This window comes from Sinocyclocheilus grahami, unplaced genomic scaffold (genome assembly GCF_001515645.1).
Source record: "Sinocyclocheilus grahami isolate Dianchi unplaced genomic scaffold, SAMN03320097.WGS_v1.1 scaffold581.1, whole genome shotgun sequence".
NCBI classification, from domain to species: domain Eukaryota; kingdom Metazoa; phylum Chordata; class Actinopteri; order Cypriniformes; family Cyprinidae; genus Sinocyclocheilus; species Sinocyclocheilus grahami.
The window spans coordinates 385,530-408,539 of record NW_015505760.1 but is presented as its reverse complement, the minus strand read 5'-3'; the positions used below and the strand labels follow the sequence as shown (position 1 = coordinate 408,539).

Below are 23,010 nucleotides of genomic sequence, written 5' to 3'. Positions count from 1 at the left end.
TCGACTCTTGAAAAATATCTACTTTTGTGTTCCACAATATAAATAAAAATAAATTAATTATAATTAAAACCTAAATGAAAACTGAACTATATATAATAATACTAAAATAAATACTAAAACCCACATACACACATTCTAAAACGTCTAAAATAGATATAAATATAAAGCAGATATAAATAAGTGGTAATGATAATTAAAACTAAAACTATTAAAATAATTTTAATTAATAATGAAAAGCTAAAATAAAATAAATATTCAATGAAAAACTTAAACTTAAAGCAAATGAAAATTCTAAATATTGCTTTAGAAATGAACTGAAATAAATAGCTAAGATTATGTTGAAGCACTAAAATTAACACTAAAGTTTAAACAAACTAAAGCTAATATAAAAAAAAATGAATAAAAATGTAAAAAGCAAAACAAAGTTGCAAAAATGTAAACTTAAAATTAAAAATGAATGTGTAAAAATAAAGCTAAATCAATATTTTGAATATATATACGGAAATAAAAACACAACACAAACATACAGTATATGTAAAAATACATAAATAGATTAGTGATCACTATAAGCTATCATTAATGTTTACCGATTTATGAAAAATTCTAATTTTGTGTTCCACAGTTAAATAAATAAAAAGCACATAAACTGTGTAAAATAGCATAAAAACTAAAAACTAAATTATGACCAAAACTGACTTTTTATCACCAACAAAAATGTGATTAACAGACCTTAGGGAAATGAAATAAATAAATAATTGAATGAATGAATGAATGAATGAATGAATGATATGACCCGTTTAAGTCAGCATAAAGTTTAGTTCTGAAAACAATATCACTACATGTGACTACATAGTTTTAAAAGCAGTGTTGCTGCTTATGGATCTGCTATAACCCCGAACAGGACGAGAGCTCGACAGAGGGCTTGTGACACACTGACCTGGTTGTAGAGCTAGTCTCTGGCCAAATCTTCAGTTCTCAAAAGTGCACATTATAACCGGTCTGATTAATTGACCTTGTTTGTCCATTACACATAGCCCGAAGAGACCCTGGCATGGTGTACAGACCTGTAACGCCACTGTAAATATGAGACATGATCAAATCTGAAGACTTCAGGCTATAATTCAGGAAAAAATCCTGAGGGTTTAAAAGACAAATGCAGCTCTTATATTTGTTAAAGCTCTTACAGTATATCCAAACCAAAACGTGTCATGTGAATGTTACAGGGTTTACCAGCCTTATAGTCATATTTAAAACAAAAGATTGTTGGATTGTGTACAACTAAATAAGTATGCTCCAGGAATATACAGCATTTTCAGTCCCACTGTGTTCACTCAGGTGACCCCTATGAGTTAAGACCTGATGAGCAATTCACATATTTGCACTGATATTGAAAATCACTTCTCACAGACGACCCGAGAGACTTCACTTATGGAAAATTCATGTCCTTGATGTCTCAGCAACTAGAAAATGTTGATACACTCCCACTGAACGGGATGCAAGATGCTACTTTAAAGCAGTTGAGCGTGCTCTAGTTTGTCTGTCAAGTTCCTCTCACTCCTCCGCTGGGACAGGATTTGACAGCGCCTCAAAACATTGTGACAAGTGAGATTGTAGTCACAAATATTCCGGATACATTTACAGAATGGATGGAAATTTGCTTCACTTCATTCAGCAATCATCAGACTCAACCTCATTTCCACAGACGCTGATTCACTTGTCTTATGATAATGATTCTATATGGAGAACATGTAGGTTATTATTATGGTAAAAGGATGGGTTTTGAATAACTGAAGTGCCTCTTTTTGTTTCTAAATATAGCAATTTCAAGGCTAAAACATATAGCGTTATGAAACTTGACTTTTCACTGCCCAGGCATTAAAGCATTAAGCATACGTGTTTTTATATAATTCAGAGACCCTCCCCTTAAAACGTATGTTTCTGCCAGGTAAACACAGCAATCTGTCTCTTTTGATTAGATCTCCTGAAACGGATCTGAACATCAGGTGTAAACCAGGCTCAAGAGCAGCGGCTGTGACACACACACATCTGTATTCTGCTTTAAAGATGCTGGTAATGAAGTACAGGCACATGAGAGATAATTGGAGTGCTGTTACAAAGCAGAGTAAATATTCGCATGCAGTTTGCTGACTAAAAGGATGCATTTGAACCGTACTGATTGCCAAGAAAGCCATCTGGCAAACAGCGACACTGTCTTTTCCAGGATGCCCGGAATGTTTAGGCGGAGAGAGGGCCATGCAGACAGACAAAGGCCAAAACTAAAACCTATGGAGAGAGAAAGAGATAAAGACAGACAGTGGGAGAGAGGAACAGAGCGAGAACATGACAGATAACTTGAGCTGAAAAGGTGTGCTGGAGGGTGGGATATAGTGTGAAAAGATAAATATGGATAGACAGAGAAACAGGAGGGAAGTGTTAAATGGAGGGGGTGAGAAAAAAGGAGTGAGAGTCACACAGCTGTCATACCTCCTGCACATGAAGCATCTTCAGTTCAGCTCCATTCAGAAAAGCCCAAAAAAGCTTCAATTAAACCGCAGACCTTAAACAGTACAGAATGAGAGAGAGAGGTTGTTATGGAGAGATGATGTGGGAGCTGCTGGCGCAGACAAGGAAGCTCAGAGTAAACAAGCTGCCCTCATCTTAAATCTAAGGTAATACCCGCTCACATTTATACGCATTTCATTTTGAAAGGAACCAAAGTGGAAGTTCACCCAAAACTGAAGATTTTTTCATCGTCTGCTCACTCGCATAAAATGCATTTTTTAAATCGTTCCTTTCTTCCAAGGAACACAAAAAGTGATATTTTGAAGAATGTTCATGCTGCTCTTTTCCATATAGTGATGAGTGGCTGTCATGTTCCAAAAACATCATAAAAGCAATTCATATGACTCATGTGTGCAGTAACCTATATCATCTAAAGTTATATGACAGCTTTGTGTGACAATCAAACAAAGCTGGACCATTTTTATTTTTATTCGTATTATTTACATAGTTATTGTGAACACCAAGTTGTCTCGGTGTTACAGGTCAGGGACAGGATGGAGACAGCTGCAGGCAAGAGCAACATGGGGAATAATATCAGCACATTAACAACACAAGTGATGGATGACGCCATCCAGCCTCAATATAAAGTGATTATATCAGGCTATCAGTCACACACACAGGATAGGACTGGACGTTATATGACACAACTTGGCGGTGTTACAACTGTGCATAATATGAGTGTGTTTTATATGTACACACTTTGTGTATTCTTAATTTGCACGTGTGAATCCCATGGGCTCTGCCCTCATCAAAGAGGCATGGTTGTTTATTTGCAGGAAGGTTATGAGACGCAATGGAAAGTTACTAAGAAAGATTTATATTTTAGAAGACAGTTAAATTACTTGACAAAAATGTTCTAATTAACAAGAATACAACAACCTAATTTTAAATAAATAAAATTATGGGAACCATAGTTTCCACCAAAATATCATAGCCTCTTAAAGAGATAGTTCACACAAAATAGAACCCTCTTGTCATTTCAAACCTGTATGACTTTCTTTCTTCTATTGAGCACAAAAGAAGATATTTTGAAGAATGTTGGCAACCAAACAGGCTGTAATATAATGATATATAAATACAATACAATATAAACACAATGTCAATAGTCAATAGCTATGTTTCCATCCAAAGTTACGAATTAAACGTATGCACAAATTTGGAATATCGCATAAAACATTTGCGAATAAAGCACGTTTCCATCCAGTGAGTTGAAGAGAACAAAATCATCACTTCCTGATTAACTTGCACTAAATATCATGAAGAAAATTCATTAATGAATGAATTAATTTACTGCAGTAGGAGAAGGCACTGTATATAATCATTTTTGTATACAATAAATTATGAGCTCACGTTATCTTATTTTTTGGAGCCTGCTGTTTGGGAATGCAGTTCTGGGAGTTAATTATAACGAAGCACTTTGACGAGACTTTTAGAATGACAAAACTAGCATTTCAGGTGCTGTGCCATGAGATCGGTCCATTGGTTGGTCCAGTTATGCTGTCCCATTGCAAAGTCACGTCTTTTTTGATGCGCATTAAGGTACTTATTTGGTAAAAGTGTTTACATCGTAGTTTATGCACATGTTTTCTTACCGGATAAGAAATGTATCCAACTTAGTTGAGCGCATACGTTTTTTTTATGCACAATTTTAGAATTTATGCGCATCCTAGCATTTCCATCCAGCATTTTTTTATGCGATATCTCAAAAATAGGTGGATGGAAACATAGCTAATTGGAACCAAAACTGTTTGTTTACCAACATTTTTCAAAATATCTTCTTTTGTGTTCAGGTTTCATACAGCTTTGGAATGACAAAAGGGGGAGTAAATGATGACAGAACTTTAATTTTTGGGTGAACTGTCCCTTTAAGAGACTTCTTCCAGCGTTTAAATGAGATCCTATATTAATTATGGTTTTACTGTACAAAACAATAACTGTATTGTATTTAGATGGAAACTCTGGGGGTTACCATGGTAACATTTATTAAGGGTTATTGTCAGAAAGCTTGAGTAGGAAAAAATGAATTCCTTGAGCTGAATATTATCATCATGGAGGATGTTGGGGATAATATCAGACAATGAGATTATGCAGTAACACGGTCATTATGAAAATAATTCTTGGGAAACTACAGGTCAAGTCCCGTTGCCATGACAACCCTATCTCACAGACTGCTGGAGAACTCTTTCTTCAGTGTGTGTGTGTGTGTGTGTAAAGGTGAGGAGACAGCCCAACTGTCCCAAATACCTGCTCAACATTTATTTTACTTTTCTCTCTTCTAAAAACACTTTACAGGTGAAGAGGACAACTGAACACATAAATAGGCCCATTAGGTAAATAGGTGACATTTTTTTCACTCTATTATTATTCTGAGACAAATGCTGAGTTCTGGCCAATCAGTGAACAGGTAACATCTAGTCCCTGGATATGGTGGCTGGGATAGAAACAGGTGATTAATGCCAGTTTGGGCAGCTCTGCAGTCTGCACACACACACACACAGACTTGAGGTGGAGCATGCTCACTAAAATGTCCTCGGCTGTACTTTGCCTAAAACTAAAAATAGCTTGCAGCAGCTATGTGATTCAGATCCATTCCCACTCCATCACATCCCATTCTGGGGTTATTTATCTGTGTGGAATGATTATTCTGTCCTGGAGGAGTCACCTGGAGAAGTACAGGACGGCTAAACCTTAATCTTCACTGCTGATGGAACTCGGTCAAGGAGATATAAAGCAATATGATCCCATCAAGGTAAAAGATGAGTAGCTTAGTTGCTCTATTGAGTGTGCTGAAATCCCCACTTATTTCTGAAAGTTCTGTAAATCTTTTTTCAGATTCCTTTTTAAATCAGATATGACATGACTATATTTGCAGACACTAACATAAGCTGCACATTTACTGACAACACCATCCAATATGGAAAAGAGTTAAGAAGGTAAATGAGGATTTAACATGTCATTGATATGTCATGACAAATTAACAGCACAATGGAATTCAATTAAAATGTAATGTAGTGTATTATATTACATTATACACACACACACACACACATATATATATATACACTGTATATATATGAAATATATGAAAAATAAAATAATATACAAATATATAATAATTATTTACAATTTACACGCACGTCTAATTTATATAATTTATATATTATGCCATGTATATAGACATATACACTCTTAAAAATAAAGGTGCTTCAAAAGGTTCTTCAAGCGATGCCATAGAAGAACCATTTTTGGTTCCACAAAGAACCATTCAGTCAAAGGTTCTTTAAAGAACCATCTCTTTCTTACCTTTTTGTAATCTGAAGAACCTTATTTCGCCACAAAGAACCTTTTGTGAAACAGAAAGGTTCTTCAGATGTTAAAGGTTCTTTATGGAACCATTTAGACAAAAAGGTTATTCTATGGCATCGTGAAGCACCTTTATTTTTAAGAGTGTAGGTAGATATATTGCAGAACATAAATCTACCATAACAATAATACCTACATTTGGCAATGATATCCATTTTATAAGATTCTTATATTACTTTTTCATATGGATAGATAGAACCATATGGATTTAATAGAGTTTATCTTATAATATAAAGGATATATTATAATATATTTCATATTATACTGTCCCTGACAAACAAAGACAAAAGATATTAGCTTATCTGACCAAACTGTCGCCCACTTTGAAACCAAATCTGATCCTGTGTTAAATAACACTCAGTCATTGGGCTCTTATCTGTGTTTAGTGTTTGGTAATCGATCGTCTCCAGAGCAAAAGGCTGAGTATGGCACAGACCAGCAGACCGAGAGCAATATTTGGAGACAAAGATGAAGTATGCAGGACTGAGGAGACCAATGTGGCGGCATGGAGAGCTCAATCTGTCTCAGACAAACATGGCAGATGACAGTGACAACTCACCCACAACAAATACTCATAAACAGCACCACGGAGGATAAATGTGCGGACTAATAAGCTTTTTCATTATTCTTGTTTAGAATCAACGGGAAATATGAACATACACTACTTTAAAATGATGAGGGGAGAGACAGAGATTGAAATAGAGAGAATGAAGAACAAAGAGAGAAAGAAAAAAGAGAACGGATGAAAGAATCAGAAAGCCACTTAGCAGAAAGTCAGGTCTGTTCATCACGCAGCCCTCATAAAAAAGAGGATGAACACAGTTTGGGGCGGGAGATTGAATTAGGGGGGAGAGAGGAAGGAATTGAGATTCCGAAATGAAATTACTCTGCCCTAAAAAAGCGTTTGTCCACAGGAACAGTGAGTGGGACGGGAGGCTTATTCTCGCTTGGGTGGAGAACTGCTGGGCCAACAATGGCAGATCATTTCCAAATCCTGACCTGCAGTATCAAGCCCTGCTGAGTCTACCCACAATGCCACTCTCTCCAAATGATACACCAAACACACTACACACACACGGACTGCCAAAAAACTAGCACAGCTCATGAACCACACACAAAAGAACCGCTTTGCAAAGAAATTAGCCTTCTAATTATTAACATTACTGCATACTTTATCAAACATTAGTGCACCATAAGGGCTCAAGATTTTGCTAGTTTATGGTTAGCTTGCTCAAGTTTAGCCCAGTTCACCATCTTTCTTCACTGATGGCCATTCAAAGGTAACTGTGGTTAAACAAACACTTTTTTGCTAGCATAATGCTGACAGATGGATCTTTTAGGTTTAAAAATAATAAAAGTCCTTCTATATTCAACGTTAAAAAAACAATATAAAACAATACAATCATTCTTATTCTTATAAAGCCCCTAAAATTCGAAATGTTTAGGTTTAATTTAGGTTACAGCTGATGCTCTGACTGTGTTATATCACAAGTGACACAATTTGGCAAGCTGTGCTGACAGACCGTGGGTGAGGAGTGGCATATGGATGTTAGGAAATGCAATTCTGTGATAAGAACTGGCCGTATGACCCTCATTTAATGCCTCACAAAGCAAAAATACATATCTCCGTTCATGATTCCACATGTAAAACTTTTTTGCCGAGTCTGACCAGATAATAAGGGAGAAATCAGTGCAAAATCTAGGCGCTCTGGACATCTTTACACTTTCTGTAGTGCCTGAATTGACAATGTTAGCTTTTTCTAGCCCAATTAGTTTGAGTAATATACAGCATATGTATATTAATATACAGCATATGTCAATAATACAGCATAAAGTTTTTAAAGTGCCATTTTGAGGTGGGTTTACATAAAAAAATATTTAAATGTTTTTTTTCAAACTATCTTTTCTTCATTTGAAGCCATTAACATATTATAACAATGCAACTACCATACGTAACTTGCTGCTTAAAGGAACACTACACAATTTTTGAAAATAGGCTCATTTTCCAACTCCCCTAGAGTTTAAACAGTTGAGTTTTACCGTTTTCTAATCCATTCAGCCGATCTCCGGGTCTGGCGGTAGCACTTTTAGCTGTAGCTTAGCATAGATCATTGAATCTGATTAGACCCTTAGCATCTCGCTCAAAAATGACCAAAAAGATTTTCTATATTTTTCCTATTTAAAACTTGACCCTTCTGTAGTTACATCGTGTACTAAGACCGACGAAAAATGAAAAGTTGCGATTTTCTAGGCCGATATGGCTAGGAACTATACTCTCATTCCGGCGTAATAATCAAGGAACTTTGCTGCCGTACCATGGGTACAGCAGGCGCAATGATATTATGCAGCGCCTGAAAATAGGCTTATTCGAAAACGGTAAAACTCAACTGTTTAACTCTAGGGGAGTATTTTCAAAAATTGTGGAGTGTTCCTTTAACTACCATAGTGCAATGCGTCGTTAGAAAAATAACTAGCTAGTTACAACTATTTCCCAAACCATTGTAACTTTGTCGCACATCCATCGTTCAAAACTTATTTTATTCTACAACTGTCATTAATGACGTTGTCAAGCAAGAGGTGGAGTTATAACTTCTGCTAAATAATTAGAGATCAAACTAATGTCAGATCATTGCTGCAAATAATAAACATAGCACACTCTTAAAAATAAAGGTTCTTTATTGGCATTGATGATTCCATGAAGAACCTTTATCATCTATGCAACCTTTCCATTGCACAAAAGTTCCTTTATAGTCGAAAAAAGTTTTTTTTTCTTTCCACTCTTAAATATGAACATGTTGGTAAATCCATAGCTGGCTTTATGGAAACACACTGAGTTGTCTGTGGGCGATCTGGGTGGGTGTGCGTCTAAGGCTGAAACTGTATAACGGTGACCCAAAACTGCAGAAACCCCTGCTGAATTTCCACTAAATGACCCAGATTCCTACCTTAAATGTGAATTTGTTTACAGTAGGGTTGTGAGTTGTATAATATCAGTGTTTCTTGTGCTAAACCAGTATGGAGATGCAGAGAGGGGTCACAGAGAGATGGAGTCATGGGAACAGAGCTAAATGCAGCTTCAGCACCTGCAGTGCGGCTAGGCGGACTCATCGATCTGGGAAGAAAGCTATGGGCTACATTCAGCTCAGTGTTGCCCCAATTCTCCCGGGGTAACCGGTGACTGTGTCGCTATTGTTTCCTTAAACCACTCTTGGGCTGTTTAATTGGTACACCAGTGCAGAGGCTTATTGATACGTCGAGCTGTGGTGCTCATGTGGGAAATACTGATTTGAATACGGCTCAATCCTATTCTGCTTTCTTTCTGTCTTTAATGCTTTCTTTTCCTCTTTTCTACTACTACAATACACACAGGTGGAACTTGAGAGCTTGCATGGAAGCACGTTGTCCATTCAAATCTCCACAGGTATTGGCACACATCCCACACTCCTCATTTTTGTGCTGCTCAGATTTGGGGAACAGTCATATTGCAGTGGTAGAATTAAAAAAAAAACAATCCCTCCAGGTGCTCTAACAAGATTTCCGTCTTCGGCTTCTAAATGAATCCCTCCTGCCGAGGGCCACGAGTGATCTGCCTACTGCACCCCTTGCCACCAAATCCATCCTAATTATGTCACATTTAAATCCATTTGTCAGATGCATAATCTCCGATCCATTTATCAGAAGGTCAGGAGATTCAGAGGAAAATAGACAGAGTTATTACTCTGCGAATCTCAAATGAGATTTCGGTGGGATAAACAGATCCTGCAGACTGAGAAAGAGAGGTGAATAATGAGCAGATATGCATCGGCTTCTAAATGAATCCCTCCTGCCGAGGGCTACGAGTGATCTGCCTACTGCACCCCTTGCCACCAAATCCATCCTAATTATGTCACATTTAAATCCATTTGTCAGATGCATAATCTCCGATCCATTTATCAGAAGGTCAGGAGATTCAGAGGAAAATAGACAGAGTTATTACTCTGCGACTCTCAAATGAGATTTCGGTGGGATAAACAGATCCTGCAGACTGAGAAAGAGAGGTGAATAATGAGCAGATATGCAGAAGACAGGAGAATCATTACACCTCTCTGAACCCCCCCGCGCCCTCCGTAACAACGCAGGTCTGAGGAAATCTGCTTAACTACCACCTTTTGTCATTTCAGACGAACCAAAGGCTGATGAGATGTGTGACATGCAGTGTACATGTCTTAAATGCCATCTTAGGCAGTTGTATTTAGACAGTAATGATGTGAATGTGGTATTAAAGGGATTGTAATATAGTTCAGGAGAAGAATGTTCATATAAGCCTGTCAATCACAATTCTTAAGGGCATATCGAGTCTCTTACACTCTTTTATTCTTAGCAGAATGTTAAATCTCTCCATACTTCTGGTTTGTGGTTTCCACAAAAATATTAAGCAGCACAACTGTTTTTACCATTGATAATAATAAGAAATGTTTTTGAGCAGCAAATCAGCATATTATGTGACACTGAAGATTGGAGTAATGATGCTGAAGATTCAGCTTTGCCATTACATGAACAGATATTTTTACAATACAGTTATTTTAAATTGTGATATTGCTGTATTTTTGAGCAAATGAATTCAGCCTTTGTGAGTATAAGACAATATACTTAAAAAACTTAAAAAACAATAAAACAAATCTTACTGATCTTAAACTTTTGAATGGTAGTATATACAGTAAATATATTATAAATTTTACATTACAATTATTATGACAATCAAATTATGTTATGTTATTTGGTTTGGTTTGTTGGTTTTAACTTGTTAGTATGGAAGAACCAGCTCGGACAGATTTTGAGACACGGTAAAACCAACATAGGCTGATTTAAGCGGCTTTTACAGCAGAAACCACAAACAGTGCACAGCTACTGCAAAGCTCTTGAAAAGCCCTTGAAATTGAGAGGCCACAATTAACACACAACATCACCAATCACAATGAACAGAATAAACCGAAGGACACATGGTGAGACACAGTGAACAAACCCCACTTAAAAACCAACTGCTATTGAGCTTATAGTACCCATTGACTTCACTCCGTATATCTCTGAAACATCCCTATCTTCATCCCCCTACATCCCGCAATACATCTGATAACAGAAAACAAATAAAGATAGCAAAAGAAAGGTCACAGCTGAACATTTCCTGTGGCTACACGTATAAAGCAGAGATATTTCTTGATGGAAACAGATGTACAGAGATATTACTACATTTAATAACATGTAAATTCTTCTAAAGTCAACCAATGTACAGCGTGTTTATGTTTCCATCCTGAAGCAATTATGCATGCATGCTTGATAAAACACACATATACACACACACACACACACACACACACACGCTCAGACGTCACTCACACATCACACACAAGCTCACGGCAGCTTATCACACCAGCACTCTGTGCTTAATTGCATTGCAGCTGGTTCAGACACAAACACTTGGTGTGACTGTGACTGACATTTGACAGAGTAGGAAGTCAAGCACACACACACACATATAAACACACTTACACCAGAAACAAACATACTGACCCTGAGCCATACAATTAGCACCCCATCCACACCTCACAGTGAGAAAACGACACTTAACCTGAGATTTCACGCATGCACACACACAAGCGCATTGACAAAAAGTCACGCACAAATAAGCAGAGACGGCCAACAAATTCACGCAAACATAGTCTTTGCCTCTCAGTAAACAATCATATTGTACACATTATATATTCAAACAATCATATTGTACACATTATATATTCAATTAATCAAAATCAATATTTATTAAATGGATTAGTTCACCCAAAATGAGAATTTACTGAAAATGTAGATAAGTTTGTTTCTTCATCAGAACAGATTTGGAGAAATTTAGCTTTACATCACTTGCTCATCAATTGATCCTCTGCAGTGAATGGGTGCCATCAGAATGAGAGTCTAAACAACTGATAAAAACACCACAATAATCCATAAGAGACTGTAGTCCATCAATTAACATCCATTTAAAGTAAGAATTTGAAGTAAAAAAAAAAAAAAATATATATATATATAAATCTTACAAACAAGCAGCTTTTCACTTCACAAGACATAGATTGATGGACTGGAGTAGTGTGGATTACTTATGGATTATTGTGATGTTTTTATCAGCTGTTTGGTCTCTCATTCTGACAGCACCTATTGACTGCTGAGGATCCGTTTGATGAGCAAGTGATGTAATGCAAAATTTCTCGTCTAAACGAAGAAACAAACTCATTTACATCTTAGATGGCCTGAGGGGGACTATATTTTCAGCAAATTTTCATTTTGGGGTGAACTATTCCTTTAAAACATTGAACATGATTTGAAATTTGTGTTGCAATTTGTTGTGTGTTGCAATATGTTCTAAAAGCAATCAAAGTTCTTAGTAAATGATGAAGAAAGACCTTTAAATTACAAACCAATTTCAGATGGGACATTCAACATAAGTCGTGGTACTCTCATTAATGTCGATGGACGGTGACACAGAGGAGAAGAATTGTTTAATAAAATTGTTATTTATTGTTTTCTTAGCACACAAAAAGTATTCTCGTAGCTTCATAACATTACCGATGTCACATGGACTATTTTAACGCTGACATTACTACATTTCTGGGCCGGGAACGTGTCAGTTGTGCAGGATCAGAGAGCTCTCGGATTTCATCAAAAACATCTTAATTTGTGTTCTGAAGATGAACGAACGTCTTACGGATTTAAAAACAACATAAGGGTGTGTAATTAATCACAGAATTTTAATTTTTGGGTGAACTATTCCTTTAAGAGAGATTTTGCAGTTATGAATCTGCGGTTGCATGTACAGTATACACTGCATGACTGTCTATGCAGGTGGCGGAAAGAATTTTGGACTGTGCTCATCCTCTTGGGGCTTGAAATGAACCCCACTATCTCTCCTCCTCAACCCTCTCCTCTCCGTCTGAAAAAAGCTGAAACAGTAATTACTCCTGCAATTGCCCTACAGTACAGGACAGGACAGGGCTTCCCGCACACAATGGGGTTTTCATGAAAAATGGAACAAAGAAAGAGTGGAACCCTTCCCCCAACATCCTCTCTTTCTCTACCTCCTTCTCTCTCTCTTCTCCTCACCACCTCGGCTGCTTTGTCCATTTTATTACTCCCCGACTGCAGCGATGCACTCACTCACTCTCTCTGTTACGGGGTGAACAGGGTCGGCTCTTTGTCTAGACAGCCTATAGAGAGAGTTCAGCACATAAACACACACAAGCATGCGTTTTTATCCCTGCACAGGGCTACTGCATCTGCACATCTCTGCCACGTGCGCTGTATCTTTGTCCTGATGCTAAGTCCTCTATCCCAGCACACACACACACATCTGTCAGTCAAGGTCCCCTGATCACATACTGCATTGCAACAAAGACTCCTGTGCAAAATATAGACTCTGTAAAGAGAAATCTGATCTCACAGACAATATAACAATGTCACTGTTAAAGGAAGGGTACCTTTTTTTCAAGCAGTTCCTGATTACTGGTATTTCATTTCATTTTATTTTTATTATTATTATATTATTATATGCAATATGTTTCCAATAGGGTAAACATTTACAACATTAGTTAATGTAAGAGTAAAAACAAATTAATAATGAACAACATACTTTTACAGCATGTATTAATGTTAGCTAGAAACGGCAATTTTTACATACATTAATACAAATATTTTTGAAAATAAAAACTGAATAGGTTAATTCATTATGAAAAAAGTTGAACTAACAAGAAACAATAGCATATTTATACATGAACATTATCCACGATTGATAAAAGCTGTAATATAATAATAATAATAATAATAATATAAAAGCAATAAAATATAATATTAAAAAACTAATGCGTTTAATACACGCAAATGTATTAAAATAAATTCTATACAGTCTTCAAATTGCTTATCCTCTGTAGGGTTGTGTATTAAAATAAATAAAATATTAATTCTTAATTATATATATGAAGAGTTCAGATGCAAAAGCCTCTAAGTGCTGTCTGAAGTTTTCTTCTAAAATTAGCATTTTTCTCAGGCTCCTATGTTTATGTTCAGTTATTTCGCTTTAATAGCAATGAAAAGAACCTATTTATTGCCATTAATGTGAAATTACTGAACCTACACATAGGAGCTTGATAAAAAGAAGAACATTTTAAATAGCCTAACCCTAATTGCCTTTTTTGAGCCCTTATGCATTATGCATTTTTTAGTATAGAAATGTGACAACTTTCACAGTTAAATTCCCTGATATTACCAGGTTATTTGTGATTGTGTGGACCCTAAATATAGTATATTACTAAAGCAACAATAACAACTGAAATAAAAACTGCTTGTAAAACGTATCATATACCCTTATGATGCTAAAATTGTAATTTCACCCCTCATATTGAGGCAAAAAACATAATCCGTTGTCAGAGAGACGGTGCATACACATGTTCTATTAAGAACAATGCTTTCAGTAATGAGGTAGGAGATTCTATATCTTCTTTCATAGCTATTTGAAACAGTAATCACTAGACAAAGGTCCCTGACTCTGTCCTAGGAGGATAGGAAGAGGCTTATCCCTCCCTCAGCACAGGTGGAATGTAAAACAGATTGCCCGAAAGGGTTAAAATATTCTGCAGAGCGTCTAGGGAGTCACGGGGGGAGGAAAAGGGGGTTGAGCCAATATCTGCACAGATTTATTGGGATTCTTCCACTGTCATTATGCCGCCTTGCTTTCATTATGTCTTTAGGTATATTCAGCCACAAAGTTCACAACCATTACATTTTATGAAGAAAATACTGACCAGTTTTTCTATCTCATTGTCAATTATTTATTCTCCTCTCGTTGTTTCTTTCTCCTCTTTTAAAGATGCAAGCAAGCTTTAGTGTCTTTCTTTGACTCTTTCTCGTTCTCTCCGTCACACGTCAGCCATGTAAACAGAAAGGCATGGTTGAGTACACACACAAAGCCTCGTGTGGAGCAGCGTGAAGGGGAGGAGTGACAGGATACTGCAGAGACCCCGCCTCATACACACACACACGCAAAAACACACTGCGTCCTTTCTCATCTTCTCTTCAGTGTCACAAAAAAATAATTTAGACAACAAACACTGAAGGAATGTGATGTTCTGGCCATCAAATGCACCTATAACAAGAGAAATCCACCTCTGTTTAACCTCTCAGTTGGTACCTTTAACCCCTAATTCACCATCATCAGAGACCATTACAGCCAATCAATCACAATCTCCCATAAATCAGCACTTTTGCATCCGATAGCCTCAAAATCATGTCTTCCACACCCATTACTTTGCCAAAGGCAGGCTTTAGTATGAGCAGAACTGGTTTTAGATGAATGTGTCTGTGGTCAGTGAGCTTTTCATTACTGCACTGACCTCAGCGGATGTCTGGACCATGACAACGAAGCTTTACAGTCATGTGATTAATTAGACTGAAAGACGCAGTTTCCTATTCAGAGAGGTAGAGAGACGCAAAGGCAGAGAGGCTGTAATTAACGAGGAGTAAGGAGATGAGGAACCTATGAAAGAACAAGGCAGTGAGAGAAAGGAAAAGAGATGGTGACATTAAAGAGAGATATAAAGATGAGAGATCATTTATTAGTGAGCAAGAGAGAGAGAATCACTAGCAGCTGTAAAAATGAAAATGAAAAATTGTAAAAATGAAAGATTGGATTGTTGACAGATTTTTTAAGAGACAACAAAGTATATATATATATATATATATATATACACACACACACACACACGCACACACACACACATATATATATATATATATAAATTTATCTTTAATATTAAGCTACAAACTGCTATTCTGACACAATAGACATAAAAATTCTTTAAAAATTCTTTCATTTGTGTCCTACTAAAAGTAACATAATACGGGTTCAAAATTACACGACGGTGAGAATATAATAGGGTTGCTAGTGGTAAACTGCTACGTTACAGTACATGAAAGTTCACTTACCACATACACAGAGTAAAGAAAAGCGATGACTGATAGGACAATGGCGAATGATTTGCAGATACTGAGCACCTATGACAAATATCTAATCTTGTAAAATGTGTGATAGGTAGGTACTGCCACTCCGTAGTATAGAGTCCGTGTGATCGCAAATCTTGAAAGTGAAAGTGAAAGTGAAAGTAAAATGAGAGTGCGCATTCGAAAGCGGTTTCAATGCCCTGCATATTAGTAGTGGCTCCCTGATGGCCGCAATTTAAATACAGTATAATTACCCAACGATATAATTGCAAGAGAAAGTATTGATATATTGTTTTATCCTCCCATCTCGTAGGCTATTTATTCCCTTTAGGGGTTCCGTAGTACATTTAATTTCCTTTCTGAACACGGAATTGGGATGCGGCAGATCACGAGGCCGGCTCAACATCGTGATGTCTGTCAGCCATCGTCGATGGACGATGGCATCGTCTATCGGCCCAACCCTAGAATATAATAACCAAAAAAATCATTTTGGGGTGAACCATCCCTTTAAGGCCATCTGTGATGGTGAGATCGTGTGAAAGAGAGAGAGAGAGAGAGAGAGAGAGGGAGGAAGAGTGAGATTTTTATAAGTACTTCAGGAGGACGATGGCATCGTCTATCGGCCCAACCCTAGAATATAATAACCAAAAAAATCATTTTGGGGTGAACCATCCCTTTAAGGCCATCTGTGATGGTGAGATCGTGTGAAAGAGAGAGAGAGAGAGAGAGAGGGAGGAAGAGTGAGATTTTTATAAGTACTTCAGGGCTTTGGAGAGTAAGAAACCATAGGGTGACGCTACTGTGAGGTGAATGAGGGGTAACTCGCTCCTCAGGGGGTAAAAGTAATGTTCTATAACCCTGAACTGACATGCTGTTTTATACAATAAAACAGATTTTCCAGCTCTGACTAAGTTCATTCTCCACGCCGCACTCGAAGAACATGTTGAATGGATGTAGCACAAGGAAATGTTTGGCGGCTTGACTCTGTGGCCGAAATATGATCTGTGAGTTTTAGACTCAAAACTCTGTGACTGCAACATGCAACTGAGCTATCAAGGTCACTGTGGAGAGAGGAAGAGAGGTGAGCCGTGGTTTGCTATTACCAAAGCACCCCTGGGAAAATACCGGAAGCTTTCAGTCGGCACTTATAATTTTCTTTTGAAGAGACAATGGATAATAACCTCAGTGAGAAATGACAGGCTTTACTCCACCTAGACGGCAAAGGTACATGAATCTGACTCTATGAAAAGGCTCAAACAAACAAAGCACTCTTGACTTATAGATTATACACAAAGCACCTGTGTAAACATAACATACTCATCCATGAACATGACCAGAGCGCTACATAAGCACATAATCTAGTCAACTGATAACAAACAAAACATATAGCTCTATAATTACCAATGTTGAATATACAAGTCCCCCTAATGTGTATTAGAATGTTTAAGTGATTCTAACTCTCAACGTTAAAATCATATTTCAAGAGTAATTTCTCCAGTCCTGCCCACTAATCGGGACAGTTTTGGAGATTACAGAGCGGCTCCCTGCATCGGTTCTTGCCAGGGTTTTATAGATGAAAGGCTATGGTGAGATTTTGCAGAGAGAAACAGAGAAGGTCCCAAGCTCTTGAAATCACTCCCTTTTTACATTTCTTTTATTTCATCTCCAGTCCTTAATGACACATCACATGCAAATGAGAGTGTGGTGTCTGGGAGCGCATTCCGTAGGAGTCATTTTTCACCATTTCCCAAAAAAAACAGAAAGTAAAAGTCAAGCGAGCCAGTATCGCTGTAGGCAACGCAATGCATCAAATTGGTTTACAAACCACACTGAGCGTTTTAAGTTACATAAAATACAAAACAAACCACACCATTAAATTCTACATAAAATTAAGATAATAAAGCCTCTAGAAGCGTTTGAGGCAAGGCGATGATGCTTTTCACTATATGACTGCTAAGCAATGTAAGCAGTTGTTTGATGAGATAACTAACGTAAGCATGACTTATTAACTATTAATCGCCAGGCCTGATTCACAAAAACCTTTAGGCACAGGCAAAACATCAGAAAGAGATTGTGATGGTACATTGGCTGATGTACCATTATAGCCCTTGTAATTTGAGTATTTGTATAAATAGAAGTAATATGCTATGATTTTGTCAACTACCCTTATGGCGTATTACTACTTTTGATGCTAGATTTGCACATTCAATTCTAGTTTAGAATTATCTCTATTAGTGGTCAACCAAGGCTAATAATGATACTTAAAAGTAGTAGCAATAAAATCATGCACTTCTTCAGGGATTTTAGGTCATTTGGATCTTATTTACTTATGTATACACTTCTCTATTTCACCATTATTTGTATAAGCAAATAAATACACTAACTTTTGGAACTTTATTACAGTGGACATTACATAAAATCCCACTATTGTCTGTCAAATTTGGTATATATATTTAAAAATGAATTCATAAGCTTCATTTTTGCAGAATTCTAGATATTTTTATTTATTCAACACATATGTTTAAAAAGTGCTCTGTATTAGGGCCTTTCCTATTCATTTTCTATGGTCAGTTAATTTTGACCACAAAACAGCCAATGTGCTTTTTTTTCTATTAGACTCATCAAACGTTTTTTTGTTTGTTTGTTCAGATTTGTCAAGTTTTGAACAAAAACAAAACAAAATTGGTCCAAAATTACAGACAAATGTAGGGTTAATGTAGACATAGGCTAATGCTAATTAGGCTAATGCAATTAAATTAAAGCAGTTGAGATATTCTCACACATTGCCAGTAAAAGTACATCTTTGACATATTTGATTACAAAAATTGTGCATTATAAATTGACAAAGCTGTTAGTAGTCTTTCTGAGGAATTCACAGAAATAAAAGCTAACGACTTCCAAATAGCTAAATATTGGCAAATGTATTCCCAGCAGGCACATGATGTCAATATAACATCAGGTTGACGCTGGACATGACGTTGGACAGATGTTGCATTTTGGTTGAGAATGAAAATTGGGTTGACGTCAGTATTTGACGCCAATTTGATGTTGACTTAACGTTGGATTTTGGTTACACAAACCAAAAACAACAAATATCAATGTCAGCTGATGTCGGTATTGGGCATCAATTTAACATTGACATTAGACGTTGAATTGACATTGAATTTTGGTCACCCGACGTCACATCCGAAATGTAACCAAATATCACCGTCTTATGACGCTGTTATCACTAAGCTCTATGCCTGAACAAGCAGATAGATAATAAAACAGCTATTTTAATAACCAACATGTGATGATGAAGAACAATGAGTAGCTAGAGGATTGTTAAAAGAGAACTAGAGAGTAATGCTAGCAATGATAGCAGAAGGAAACACAAATAAAGTGCTAATGCTTCAGACACCACTTCCTCTCGGTCTCAAGGACATCTATCATCTCATGTGATGACATTAAGAAATCAATCCAAAGAAAAACGGCAACACTGCAGCGATATTTGATTCTAGCCTTCCTGGCTGACTTTGCGTGACAAAAGCAGAGCTCAAATCGTGTATGTTTGGCCATACTAAATAAATTAAAAGCATGGTTGGAACCCAAATAGCAGCGCAAGGGGAAAGAAGATTGATCCAGTTGAAAGATCAGAGTCCTCACAGGCGTCAGAGGAAAACAGGCTGAGAGCTGCCAGATGAAGACATCGAGAGAACAGAGCACTTTACAAGACCTCTCTGCAGGAGACGGGGGATTTAGGACAGGTAAAGTGTGGAAAGTGCGATGTTCTCAGCAGGCTAGAACTACTCTAAATATGTGATCCACGTCTGGAGGGCAAGGAATAGAAGTGCTACTGTGTTACCGGAGGATTTGTAGAGGTAGAGCGATGGAATCAAGTTGATGGCAGGAAAAACATCCCAGCAGAGCCGTTTTCCAGAGGTAACAGAGAGGTCACACTCACAAGCTGGTTAGACTCAAAGCTTAATATGTCAATAATCACTGGTTTCCCATTTCAACTGACAACTAGAAGAAGTCTCACTTGGATTCTCGTCCATCCTACATTGACTGACAAGTGGATCACAATTCTGTTTGGGGGAAAAAGCCTTTATAATCCTTATCGGCAATTGGAATGACTCATACAAACACTTCATTATACTTCTCCACCCATTTCCCCTATCAAACCTCCTTCACCAGATCAACACGTCTAGTAACCCCTTGAGACAGACTTCAGATGTGTGTTTGTGATGCTGTAACCTTGACAGGGTTCTTCACATGTTCCCTCCCCCCTACTTCCCTATTTTTGTCGTGACCCCGGTCTATCAACTACAAAAAAGAAATCACATAAAATGGATCAAAGGGGTTTCGGTAAGTAAAACTTCATTATGCAAAAACATTTATTCCTATAGGAGTGGTTGCCGGGATGCGCCGATCGTCAAGTTCATTTCCAGGCTAAGTAAGTCAGTTCTAAGCTGTGCCGGAGGCTCTGCCTTATTCTGATACATCCCATAGAGACAGCAGCTCTCAAAGACCAGATCTAGACCGTTTTAGAGGGATGTTTACATCTTTATCTCATCATATGAAAGCATATATGTGACCCTGGACCACAAGACCAGTCTTAAGTAGCACAGGTATATTTGTAGAAATAGCCAACAATACATTGTATGGGCCAAAATTATAGATTTTTCTTTTATGCCAAAAATCATTAGGATATTAAGTAAAGATCAAGTTTCATGATGATATTTTGTAAATTTCCTACCGCATCATTCCTAATACATCAAAACTTCATTTTTGATTAGTAATATGCATGGCTAAGGACTTCATTTGGACAACTTTAAAGGTGATTTTCTACATTTTTTTTTTTGCACCCTCAGATTCCAGATTTTCAAATATTGTCATATCCCAATAAACCATAAATCAATGGAAAGCTTATTTATTCAGCTTTCCGCTTTGATGTATACATTTAAAATAATTGACCCTTATGACTGGTTTTGTGGTCCAGGGTCACATATGTGCATAAGTCTTGAGTTTAAAGCTTTGAGGGGATGTTTATATTTTTTTCATCTCACCACTTGACATTAGAAACGTGCCTGTGCATGCATGTTATCTATCTATCTATCTATCTATCTATCTATCTATCTATCTATCTATCTATCTATCTATCTATCAGCTGAGAAGAGCTACATTAAAATCACAACTAATATGCAAAATTACAGCAGCATTTGTCTAGTCTAGTAAGTTATTTCAGAATATTCAAAATATTTATAAACGTGTCTATAAATAATACAAAATGCAAATACATATTTAAAAGTGAGTGTAACAAAAAGTCAAACTTTTAGGGTTATATGCCATCACATGACTTAAAAAAAATGTTTACCAAGTTAATGTCCTTGAACAGCAAAGATGGCACTAGATACACAATCTATTCGTATCAAAACACCCGTGTACGTTTCTCCGTAACGTTAATTCCGTGTATAAACACTCACCTTTGAGAATCACAGGGTCAGTCGTCCCTCATTCAGCCCGCTCACCGCCCGCTCTCTCCCACAGCAGATCCGCTGACTGATCGAGCTCGCTTCGGCGCGATGCTTTGAGCGGAGCATCTCTCTTCTGCTCAGTGCTCACCTCTCTCGTTCTCTCTGATCCGGGATGCTGCGGTTACTGTGTGGTACCGGTTAACGCTGACCCCTGCCGGCCACTGTGGTGAACTGCAATCAGAGTACACTTGCGTAACACGCCGTCACCAAGCAGCAACAAAGACCGATCAAGTTCAACAATACGGTGTTTTGAAGTAATGTGTTTTTAAAAGCTTAAAATTGGTTAATTAAACTAAATGTAATTTATTTAAAATAATAAATATTATAAAACATAAAAAATAAATTCCAAAATGTATTTTATTTACAGCATCAAGTTGAAACAGTAGGTATACAGTCATTATGCATATGCGCCACATTTGAAATGGTCCAAAAATGAACACACAAAATGACAAAAACAAAACACTTTAACACATTTTAAATGCATTGTTTTTTTCTTTTTTTTGTAATAGTGGGTATATCTTAGATCATCTGGCGCTTTGTTATTTTTTACTACTTGCCTCATTACAAATATATTATTCATATTATTTATTAATGTGTTATGCAACTATTTAAACAGCTGATCATTTATACATTATGTATGCATGTAATTTGATTCTAAATCGTATCTGCCAAGTTTCAAGAGTTAAAAAAAACATGTGAAATGTCTTCAGGTTCAAACACCAACTAAGCCACAATCACAAATAAGAAAACATTTTAATCTACTAAAACCTTTGTAACCAAAAATGTGAACAAGGCCTCTGCACATTACAGTTCTGAGCATTAAAAAGAGCATTATTTAGTCATTTACAAATCACTTAATTCATGGAATATCAACAAAGAAAGAGAATATTGATTGCTTGAGAAGTATCTAGTCTGCATGATGCATCAATTTACTGCTTCAGCAGGTTAGAATATATGAAGAAGTTTAACTAGAACATATAAATACATATTCTTAATATAAATTCATAATGTACATTCTAGACTAAATGCTCCTGAGGTCAGACTGGATGATGGAGCATTAAAACAAAGTTGAAAACATCTGATTGGTTATCACAGATGGCAGTCATGCTCCTAAAAAAATAAAATAAAATCTGGGATACACAAAAAAACATCTATATTTAATTCTAAACATTTGTGATGCTCATTATGCAATAATGCTAAGTTTTTAACATTTAACATAGCCAAGATTATACTCACCAGCTTTTCTACCTCTATACTACTATTATCAATTTATGATGGCGGTAACTCAAAGGCCATTGTCAGATGAATAAAAAAGAGCAATATTTGACTAATAAAACCTAACTTTGACTAGTTTAAGTAGAGACCTAATGTGACATAAGTGATTGCTCTTGGTAATACTAGCGTAAATAAATTTACACTACTGGAGAAATTTGGATATTTGGTTAACCAAGGATGTATTTATTTGATCAAAACACAGTAAAAACAGTAATATTGTGAAATATTATTACAATTTAACATAACTGTTCGTGGTTTGAATATATTTTAAAATGTAATG

General features: G+C 36.7%; 1 protein-coding gene across 1 annotated transcript in view; it reads right to left on the bottom strand.

Moving 5' to 3' along the window:
* The window catches only part of mtus2a (microtubule associated tumor suppressor candidate 2a), a 62,245-nt gene extending 40,785 nt beyond the window's left edge, over positions 1–21,460 (bottom strand). Inside the window, exon 1 of the mRNA XM_016240091.1 lies at positions 21,405–21,460. The gene's annotated coding sequence lies outside the window, so the exon portion shown is untranslated. The remainder of the gene's footprint in view (positions 1–21,404) is intronic.
* Positions 21,461–23,010: the final 1,550 nt, after the last annotated feature.